The 9,951-nt window shown below is 44.4% G+C and overlaps 1 long non-coding RNA gene across 1 annotated transcript in view; it reads right to left on the reverse strand.

Moving 5' to 3' along the window:
• Window positions 1–5,688, reverse strand: part of LOC121281734 — a 56,085-nt gene extending 50,397 nt beyond the window's left edge. The window contains exon 1 of the long non-coding RNA XR_005943919.1: window positions 5,567–5,688. This is a non-coding gene — a long non-coding RNA (uncharacterized LOC121281734). The remainder of the gene's footprint in view (window positions 1–5,566) is intronic.
• Window positions 5,689–9,951: the final 4,263 nt, after the last annotated feature.

Genomic DNA, 9,951 nt, shown 5'->3' on the forward strand with positions numbered 1-9,951 from the left:
GAGTGTTACTTGCCGCTTGTCAGCCCAAGCCTGGATGTTGTCCAGGTCTTGCTGCATTTGGACATGGACTGCTTCAGTATCTGAGGAGCTGCAAATGGTGCTGAACATCATGCAATCATCAGCGAACATCCTCACTTCTAACCTAATGATGGAAGGAAGGTCATTGATGAAGCAGCTGAAAATGGTTGGGCCGAGGGCACTACCCTCAGGAACTCCTGCAGTGATGTCCCGGGACTGACATGACTGACCTCCAATAACCACAACCATCTTCCTTTGTGCTCGGTATGACTCCAACCAGTGGAGAGCTTTCCCCTTGAATCCCACTGACTCCAGTTTTGCTCGTCTCCTTGATGCCACACTCGGTCACCTCACCTCAGGAGTTTAGCTCTTTTGTCCATGTTTGAACCAAGGCTGTAATACACTTCTTTGATAGCACCATAAGATCTTTAACATCTACCTTAGAAAGCAGACAGGCCCTTTGTTTAACATCACATCTGAAAGACATCACTGTATTCAGTACTGTACTAGAGTGTCAGCCTTGACTTTTCTATCTAAGTCCTGGAGTGGGGTTTGAAGCTACCACCTTCTGGTCCAGAGGAAAGAGTGTGACCAACTGAACTACTGCTGACACCTTAGTTGCATAATCTGCAAACCAGATTTAAATTCACTCAGGCCTATTGTACTGGGTCTTTGAAAGAACTCGCCAGTTAGACCCCATGTTAAATTCTTTCCCCATATCCCGGCATAATTAATAATTGAACTGACTTTCTAAAAATGACTTAGGGAGAAAGATGCCCAATTTTCAAGGTAAACCATACAGGTTAAATGTTCTACGTAGCTATGAGCGTTTTGCTCGTTACTTCCAGGTAAGTGCTGGGGCAAGAGAGTTTGCCTGCCTTAGAAAATGTGGGTATGTAATGATTATTACTTGGTTTCAAACCATAATCAGCTAAACTGCTACTCCATGTGAGCAACTGCTTTGATCCTAGAAGATGTAATATTCCCATTACCAGTTTGCCAAGGACTTTGCCACAGAACATTCTCCTGGAAATGCTGTGTAGACAACCAAGGCACAATGGCATCGAACTGCTAACATGAGAATATACAAAATAGGCCATTCGGCCCCTCGAGTCTGTCCGCCATTTAATAAGATCACAACATAAATGTTCACTCAACAATTCCCCACAGTTTTACAATTCCTTAACCTGTATTCTTTTTCTGTCTGTTTTCTCCATTATTGATGATAGCATTAAATTTTTTGGAGATAGTTGTTAATGGCAAATCAGAGGAAGCATTGTTTTGGAAGGACTGGAGGATTACCTCATGTAATTGTAAAGTACTCAAGTAGACCTATATTCCTTCAAAGCCATACTTCATCAATGACCTTCCTTCCATCAGAGACTCATTTACATGATTTAAAAAATGGAACAAAAATGGCTGCCTCTATTTCTTTCAAAATTGCACTGTATTTATAACAAAAGGTGGAGACTTCAAAGTGCAGCAATCTCAATTCTGATAGACAAACAGACAGGATGAATAAAACCGAATAGAAAATAGATACAGGGCTTGAGTTTTAGCTCTGACTGGGGCCAGGTTTGGAGGTGGCAGGATTTATAAAATTGTGCCACATTCCTGCACGCTGGTTTCAAGCAACATCCCCCTCTTAGGCGAGTTTTGTGGCAGGTGGCTGACCCAGCCACTTAACCGGCAACTTAAGGCCAAATATAGGAGGCAGGTCAATTATCCCAGCTCCAGGACATCACTGCAGGAGTTCCTCAGGGTAGTGCCTTCAGCCCAACCATCTTCAGCTGCTTCGTCAATGACCTTCCTCCCATCCTGAGGTCAGAAGTGGGGATGTTCGCTGATGATTGCACAATGTTCTGCACCACCCACTAATCTTCAGATACTGAATCCATGTCCAATTGCAGCAAGACCTGGACAATGTACAGTCTTGGGCTGAAGAGTGGCAAATAACATTCACACCACACATGTGCCAGGCAATGACCATATCCAACAAGAGAGAATCCAACCATCATCTCTTGACATTCAATGGCACTACCATTGCTGAATCCCCCACTATCAACATCCTGCAGGCTACCATTGACCAGAAACTGAACTGGACTAGCCATATAAATACTGTGGCTACAAGAACTGGTCAGAGGCTAAAAATCCTGTGATGAGTCACTCACTTCCTGACTCCCCAAAGCCTGTCCACCATCTACAAGGCACAAGTCAGGAATGTGATGGAATACTCCCCACTTGTCTGGATGAGTGCAGCTCTAACAACGCTCAAGAAGCTTGACACCATCCAGGACAAAGCAGCCCGCTTGATTGGCACCCCTTCCACAAACATTCACTCCCTCCACCACTGACGCACAGTAGCAGCAGTGTGTACCATCTACAAGATGCACTGCAGGAATTCACCTTAGTACCTTCCAAACCCACAACCGCTACCAATCAGAAGGACAAGGGCAGCAGATAGATGGGAACACCACCAACTGGTCCAAGCCACTCACCATCCTGACTTGGAAATATATCGCCATTCCTTCACTGTCGCTGGGTCAAAATCTTGGAACTCCCTCCCTAACAGCACTGTGGGTGTGCATACACCACATGGACCACAGTGGTTCAAGAAGGCAGCTCACCACCACCTTCTCAAGGGCAACTAGGGATGGGCAATAAATGCTGGCCTAACTAGCGATGCCCATATCCAATCAACAAATAAAAACAAAATGGGATTTTCCAGACGGCCCTCCCATTCCCACAGGCGTGAGAGTCAGTTAAACTGCTCAGAAGTCTTAGTCTGATGGCAGACATGGGTATAGTGCTCCAGACAAACTCCGCCCTCCCTGCTTGGGTGCAACAGTAGCCACAGGCCACTCTGTAGATGGGCTCCTTTCCCCATACAGTGGTAGCCTGACTGCAAAAAATATTTCATAAGGTTTAGTTTTTAAAAAGTTGGAGTGAGGGCACCTCCATTTTGAAACAACCTCTCTCTCACCTACCTTACATTGCAACCTACTGCTCCTTGGATGCTGGAAGACTTCTGACTGGCCCGAGGGTGTGGAGTGTTTATATCTCTCAGAGCTGTGCAGAGATGATACTAGTTTCAATGTGTGTAACAGTTTATAGTCACAGTGCTTTAGTGGGTCTACTCAATGCTACTGGCTCTGGTTTCCAGCTCTTCCTACAGTTTGTTAAGTTTTCTCTGAGTCTACACCCAGGCTAAACCAATCAAGAACAGTGAGTATCAACAGTAAACAGACTCACATAATGAAACACAGAACAATTAAACACAACAATGAGCCCTCCTTTAGCCCAACAATTGGCCACTCCAGGGAAAATCACAAAGAGTGACTGTTTCCCACAGGATGTGTCCTTCTAACCCCCGTGTCAGTCTGACAGCAGGGTTTAATAGCCCAGAGGGAAAATCCTAGCCACTAAGTTAATATATTTCCCAATATTTCTGTGAGGCTTTCACCTAACGATCTTGGCTGAACTAAATAAGACCAAGGGTCAGAGGCAGAGGCCTGGGTTTTCATCACCGAGGCAAGTAGCAGGAGTCAGGAAAATTCCCGGCTCGGCCCACCCACCACCCTCAGGAGAAAGTGTCGGTAAAGGTGGGATCTTCATTGCTGGCGGGGGCGGTGTTGCAGGCTTGTAACCTGACCCAGCCCACGACCTTAAAGGCAATCCTGAAAATTGGACCGTCCATCCAGGAATGGGTCAGGAATCTCAGGATTGGGACCCGCCATTTTTGAAGGGGTCCTGAGTCATGCTGGCTCGCTGAAAATCCAGGCCAGAGTTTTTTTTTTAATGCACTGTACCCTTCAGCTTCCTTTCTACCAGCAAGTGCACATAACTGGCAGCATCCTGTGAATTAACCTGAGTAAATATAACCCATTTCTCGAATTTTTTTTGGGGTTGGGTGCCTGATAATTTTGGAAGACTAGAGTTTATTGCTGTGCCCTCCTACATTCCTCCAGATCTTGATATTATTTTCCACGGGCTTATCATGCTGTGATATCTTTGGAGTATTTGCCTATCAAAGGGCAGAAAAAGCAAAGCAGGAGGATCAATAATTGGGTCCTGCTACCAGCCTTCATTAGTTATTTTTACAGTACGTTATTGTTGAAAAAAAGGTTGGCCCCAACATTGAAGAGAATCGAGATCTTTTTAAGTAAGGAACATGCTTGGCAACTCTTGAATTGCCTGAAGTGCACAAAACAGATACACTCACTACCCTTGAGAAGTCGGTATGGATTTTGAAACTAGGTCTCCAGCTGTAAAAACAACTCTGATTTTACAAAATAACAAAAATAGGTTTTAAGTAAAAAATAAAATCTGCAAAAATATTTAGGCAAGAAAATGTAACCAAAGGTTGGTGAGTTAATTGTGAGTGAAGCATGATATTTGCGCAAGTCCTTTAATTAATGTCCAATTTAATAACACAGCTCATTTGTTTTTCCTGTGCTTAACCATCTCTTTAAAGCAGCCACTTTGCCACAATGTGCTGAGATTTTCTAAACTGTTACCATGGTTGTAGATCAACAAACATAGTGCTACCTCCACTGCACAGCGTCAGCCCCTACCTGAAAGCCAATTAGGAGGTTAAAGTTAAACAGGTCAGACATACTAAAGAGTCATGCTGCAACCCCAAATCAGTATTGGATTTTGCTGGAAAAATAGTGGTGTTTGAATGACGCATCTTGTGTTAACATGCAAATCAGTCAGCAACTTAGGACAAGGAAGGTGTAGCCCCTGAATTGCAAATCGCCACAAATTGCAGGCTAATTTACACTGATCCATCATTAGCTTTGTGAAATCAGCGTCTAGTGCTCAATGCCCTGTGAGTATCATGATCTTGCTGCATTTTCACAATAACCACCCACTCAAACGTGCCACAGAATGTTCAGCCCAGTAACTAATTACTTTCCTGTCTCTTCTCTCTATCTCTCTCTGTCTTTCTTAATCCAACCTTTCCTTTCCTTTCTTTATTTCTCTTTCTGTAGCTGATCTGAAATTGAATTTCCCCACTCTAATTCACCCTCCTGCTCGGTCCTTCCTCTGTTCATTTCCCAATACATAAATCTGACTGATGTTACGATCCCCGTAGAGACCGATAACTTCTAAAAAGGAGCGAGTTCCACACGATGCCAACTAAAATAAGCTGAGGGGCAAGGGCCAGAATTTTCCAGTCTCTCACGCCAGTGGGATCTTCCTGTCCCACCGATGTGAATGGAGATTTCAATGGCTCACCACAGGGGGAAACTGCCATGGGGAGTGCTGGAAAATTCCAGCCAAGGTTTCAATTTTTGAGTCTTGTACTGTAATGAACAAGCTAAAATTAACATAGATCAAACTGTAATGAACAGGCAACTGATACATCTAAATAAAAAAAGTAAGTTTTGCATTATCTCGTCAACACGAAATATGTCTTGGAAGCCCCTTTTACTCTATGCCATGCTTCTAGCAGATGTGTAGCGTTTAAAGGAACAGTCACAAATTCATTCCCAGCTCTCCAGCAGGAGGTCACCACTCTCTGCCACACCAGGCCAAAACTTACAGTGTCCTTCAACAATCATTTAACTCTGCCTGAGTCTCCAAGATCTGATTACCGCCAGCAAAACACATCTCAACAAATCCTCCTCTCCCTTAGATCACGGCAGTCCTGACGATCTGGAGCTCCAGGGATCCCTGTGTCTGAAACTTTTAAACAGTTTGGTCGCCTCTGGTAAAATCATTTTCCCCGTGGAGAGTTTTATTTCTGCTCCCCATCATGTCCTATAGAACAGTGAAGCCCTCCCTGGGAGCAATCCAATTTTTTATCTGCCTGCATCTCAGCAGCAGCTGTTCTCTGTGAGATACTATAAAAGGTTTTAAAACTGCCACTTGACACTTTAATGGGTTTGTATTTTAGTTTCTCTCCTAATAGCAACCTATGATCAAATGGGCTCTTTGCAGACCTTCGGTTTTTAGAACTATCCTTTTCAGAACTATCTGTTTTGCTTTGAGGTATATTTTAAAAGATAATTGTCTTGCAAAGTTCAACGTTCGTGACTTTGGTTAAGGAGATAAACTGCTAGTGCCATTATTTTCCAAGGTCCCAGATGACCCGTTGTCCTCACAATTCCATTATTGGCTCACACTTCCATCAAATTAAAATATCAACGTGCACAAGCAATTCTAACTAATGGGGTATGCTACTAGATGCAAAATCAGGCTCCTCCTATCAGTTAAAGAAGCATTAGCAGCATTTAGCATCAATAATCTTGTTGTATAGCTTCAAAAGTGCCAGAGCTATTAAGAATTATGCACATTTAAGTGGCTGGAATTTACTGAAGCAATGATATCAACAAACCAACGGAGCTCATTTTATGTCATTTATCACATTCTTTTTTGAAAAGTGTGACTCTGTGACCCCAATACTTTCAGGGAGGCAGGGAAGGAGCGTGTCTGAGGGGGAAAGACCTCCAAATCTCGAAGACATGGAGCTCCTGCCAAATTTATCAGCAAGACCTCTTTATCATTTTCCAATTCCATTTCCTGCCTGGCAGGCAGTCAGATCAATCCCACATTACACCCTGCGATCTTTACCAACTTTCTTACGTCCTATGATCTTTAGTGACCCCATGTACCCAATGATCTTTAACAACCCCACCTTATGCCTCACGATCTTTACTGATGTCTCATTGTACCCCACCATCTTTGCCAAACCCCATTATATCCCATGGCCTTTGACAATACCCCATTAGGTCCCATAATCTTTACTGATCACCTCCTATGCCCCGTGACCTTTAATGAGCGCCCCCACTCCTCCATACCCTGCAAATTTTAACCAACCCCCTCCATCCCATACAAAAACAGAATTACCTGGAAAAACTCAGCAGGTCTGGCAGCATCGGCGGAGAAGAAAAGAGTTGACGTTTCAAGTCCTCATGACCCTTCAACAGAACTGGGTGAATCCAATAAGAGGGGTGAAATATAAGCTGGTTTAAGGTGGGGGGGGGTGGTGGTGTTGGGTGGGGGAAGAGAAGTGGAGGGGGTGGTGTGGTTGTAGGGACAAGCAAGCAGTGATAGGAGCAGATAATCAAAAGATGTCACAGACAAAAGAACAAAAGAACACAGAGGTGTTGAAGTTGGTGATATTATCTGAACAAATGTGCTAATTAAGAATGGATGGTACAACACTCAATGTACAGCTCTAGTGGGGGTGGGGGGGCATAAAAGATTTAAAAATAATGGAAATAGGTGGGAAAAGAAAAATCTATATAAATTATTGGAAAGAACAAAAGGAAGGGGGAAGAAACAGAAAGGGGGTGGGGATGGAGGAGGGAGTTCAAGATCTAAAGTTCCATCCCATGATCTTTGCCGATTCTCAGGAACTGTCCCCTTCAACAGCCAACATTTCATTCTGCATCTTTGGTTGATTGAGTCACGTAGGCCATACATTTGAGAATTCTGCCCCCAAATCCCTCTGCTTTTCACTTCTCTCTCCAACTTTAACAGGCTTTCTGAAAGCCATCTTTCAAACCAAGTTTTCAGTCACTGTTCCTGCATATCCCAGGGTAACCTGGCATTCATTCCTTTCTGTTTTTACTGTTTTCCTCCCTTTCTACTATAAAAACGTGAAGACGTTTTCAGCATTGAAGATAACATGTAACTGCAAGTTGCTGTTTTCATTGTTGTGTGCCTGACAAAGGAGGTGCCTTCCTTCTACCCAGACTTTCACTGGCACACCTCAGAAAATTAGTCATTCGAAAACACGTAAGCGCAGCTAAAGTGATGCTACTTGTGATTTTCCCAGTGCCTTTCCCCAGTGTTGTTAACTCAATATACGGAGAACCTAAATTCCAGTCTGTTGGTGCCCAAATGCTCCACGACTACCCAGTGGGAAAGCAACTTCCAAAATTCTTCTGGTACTTGGCCAGCCTTTTTCTACTGTGCTGATTTTTTTTTAGACAGCAATCGCAGCTTTACCTGTGCAATCCTGTTATTGAGTAAAATGATTGCAGGAAGAACTCGGGGAGAATTTTCTGTTCAGCGTGTAGAGAGAGGGTCCCGGACGCCGACGCGTGAAGAGACGCTCGGTGACATCGGGCGTGCATCCCAACATCACCTCATGTCATTCTGATCTTCCGTTCAGCAGGCACACACCAGAGTCAGCTGAGAACCACCGAGCTGTCAAAGGCCTGCTAAAGCCATTAGTAAACCAATTAAAGATACTGACACCCTGCTCTCATGCCCACATGTCCGTCCTTGACTTGCTGCAATGTTCCAGTGAAGCTCAACGCAAACTGGAGGAACAGCACCTCATCTTCCCACTAGGCACTTTACAGCCTTCCGGACTGAATATTGAGTTCAACAATTTTAGATCATGAACTCTCTCTCCTCCATCCCCAACCCCTTTCCGATCACCCCCCCCCCCCGCTTTTTTTCCAATAATTTTTATAGATTTTTCTTTGCCCACCTACTTCCATAATTTTTAAATGTATTTTGATCCATTGTTTTATCTCTACCTTTTAGCCTATTTCGATTCCCCCCCACCCCACCCCCACTTGGTCTATCTGTACCTTGCTCGTCCTGCTTTCTACCCTTAATTAGCACATTCCTTTAGATAATATCACCACTTTCAACACCTCTTTGTCCTTTTGTCTGTGACATCTTTTGGTTATCTCCACCTATCACTGGCCCTCTATCCCAGCTCTACCTGTCCCAGCCGCACCCCCCCCCCCACTCCCCTTAAACCAGCTTATATTTCACCTCTCTTCTACTTTTACTTAGTTTTGTTGAAGGGTCATTCGGACTCGAAACGTCAACTGTGTCCCTCTCCGCAGATGCTGTAAGACCTGCCGAGTTTTTCCAGGTATTTTTGTTTTTGTTAAAGCTATTGATAGGGCTGCTCGTCCAACCTTAAGGTCAGCGGGGGGCGGGGGGGGCTGGTGGGGGTGGGCAGGTGAAGAGCCCAGGCGGCCTTCACATTTATAATGAAACCTCACCCACGGGCAGGATGAGGTTTCATGAAGGGTTTATTACATTAATAAATATTTTTTGAACATTTCAAAAACATGTCCCAGGGGCCCATGTGATGCTGTCACATGAGAGGACATGTGTAAATGATTTTTTTACCTTCTTTATTTAAAATTCTCATTATGAAATTAATCTGTGCCTGAGGCGCAGAGCCGCACCAGCATGTGCGAAAGAGCACAGGCCCTAACTCTCCCTCCTCCCCCACCCACACAGGGAGCGCTGAGCGCTACCGCGCCCATGTCGTGCTGCTGGGTTGGCCTTAATTGGCCCACCCACGTAAAATGGCGGCGCACAGCCAATCGCGGGCAGCGATCGCCCCCGCGCCCCCTCCCAGCCAAACCGCCCGACGGGGAGAAAATTCTCCCCAAAAGGAAAATTCAACAGGAGACTCATTGTATTGTGCCAGCGACGTTCACAACTCAAATTTTGCCTTTTTTTCTGCCAGACGTTTGACATGATATCCAGTGCCGACATCATGTGAAGCAAGACTTCCGTTTCTTGGAAACAATTCATTTGGTGGAAAGTTTCTTTCAGAAATATGTCAAATTCACTGAAAGCAGCACACAGCTGCAAACAATTCTAGGCAGCACACTCAGCCTGCTTCGGAATAACACCTTTGGTATGCAGGAGTCTGATCCCCTCAGGCTTGTATTGAAGATGTTTGAGGAGTTATGTCAGGTTATGGTGTCTCACGCAGGGACCCCTACAGTTCTAACCTCTACAAACAACTTAAAAACCCAAAACAATTTAGTCAAATTTGTAGAAGACTCTAAAGTTGGAGGCACAGTGGGCTCAGCGGGGCAGTTCAGACATTACAAAGTGAGTTGGACAAAATATGCACCTGTGTGAAGCTGGGTTAATTAAATTTAATGTGGTCAATTAAAAAATACTGTACATAGAAAGAAAGATTTGAGCAAAATA

The sequence above is a fragment of the Carcharodon carcharias genome, chromosome 9, assembly GCF_017639515.1.
Source record: "Carcharodon carcharias isolate sCarCar2 chromosome 9, sCarCar2.pri, whole genome shotgun sequence".
Taxonomy (NCBI): domain Eukaryota; kingdom Metazoa; phylum Chordata; class Chondrichthyes; order Lamniformes; family Lamnidae; genus Carcharodon; species Carcharodon carcharias.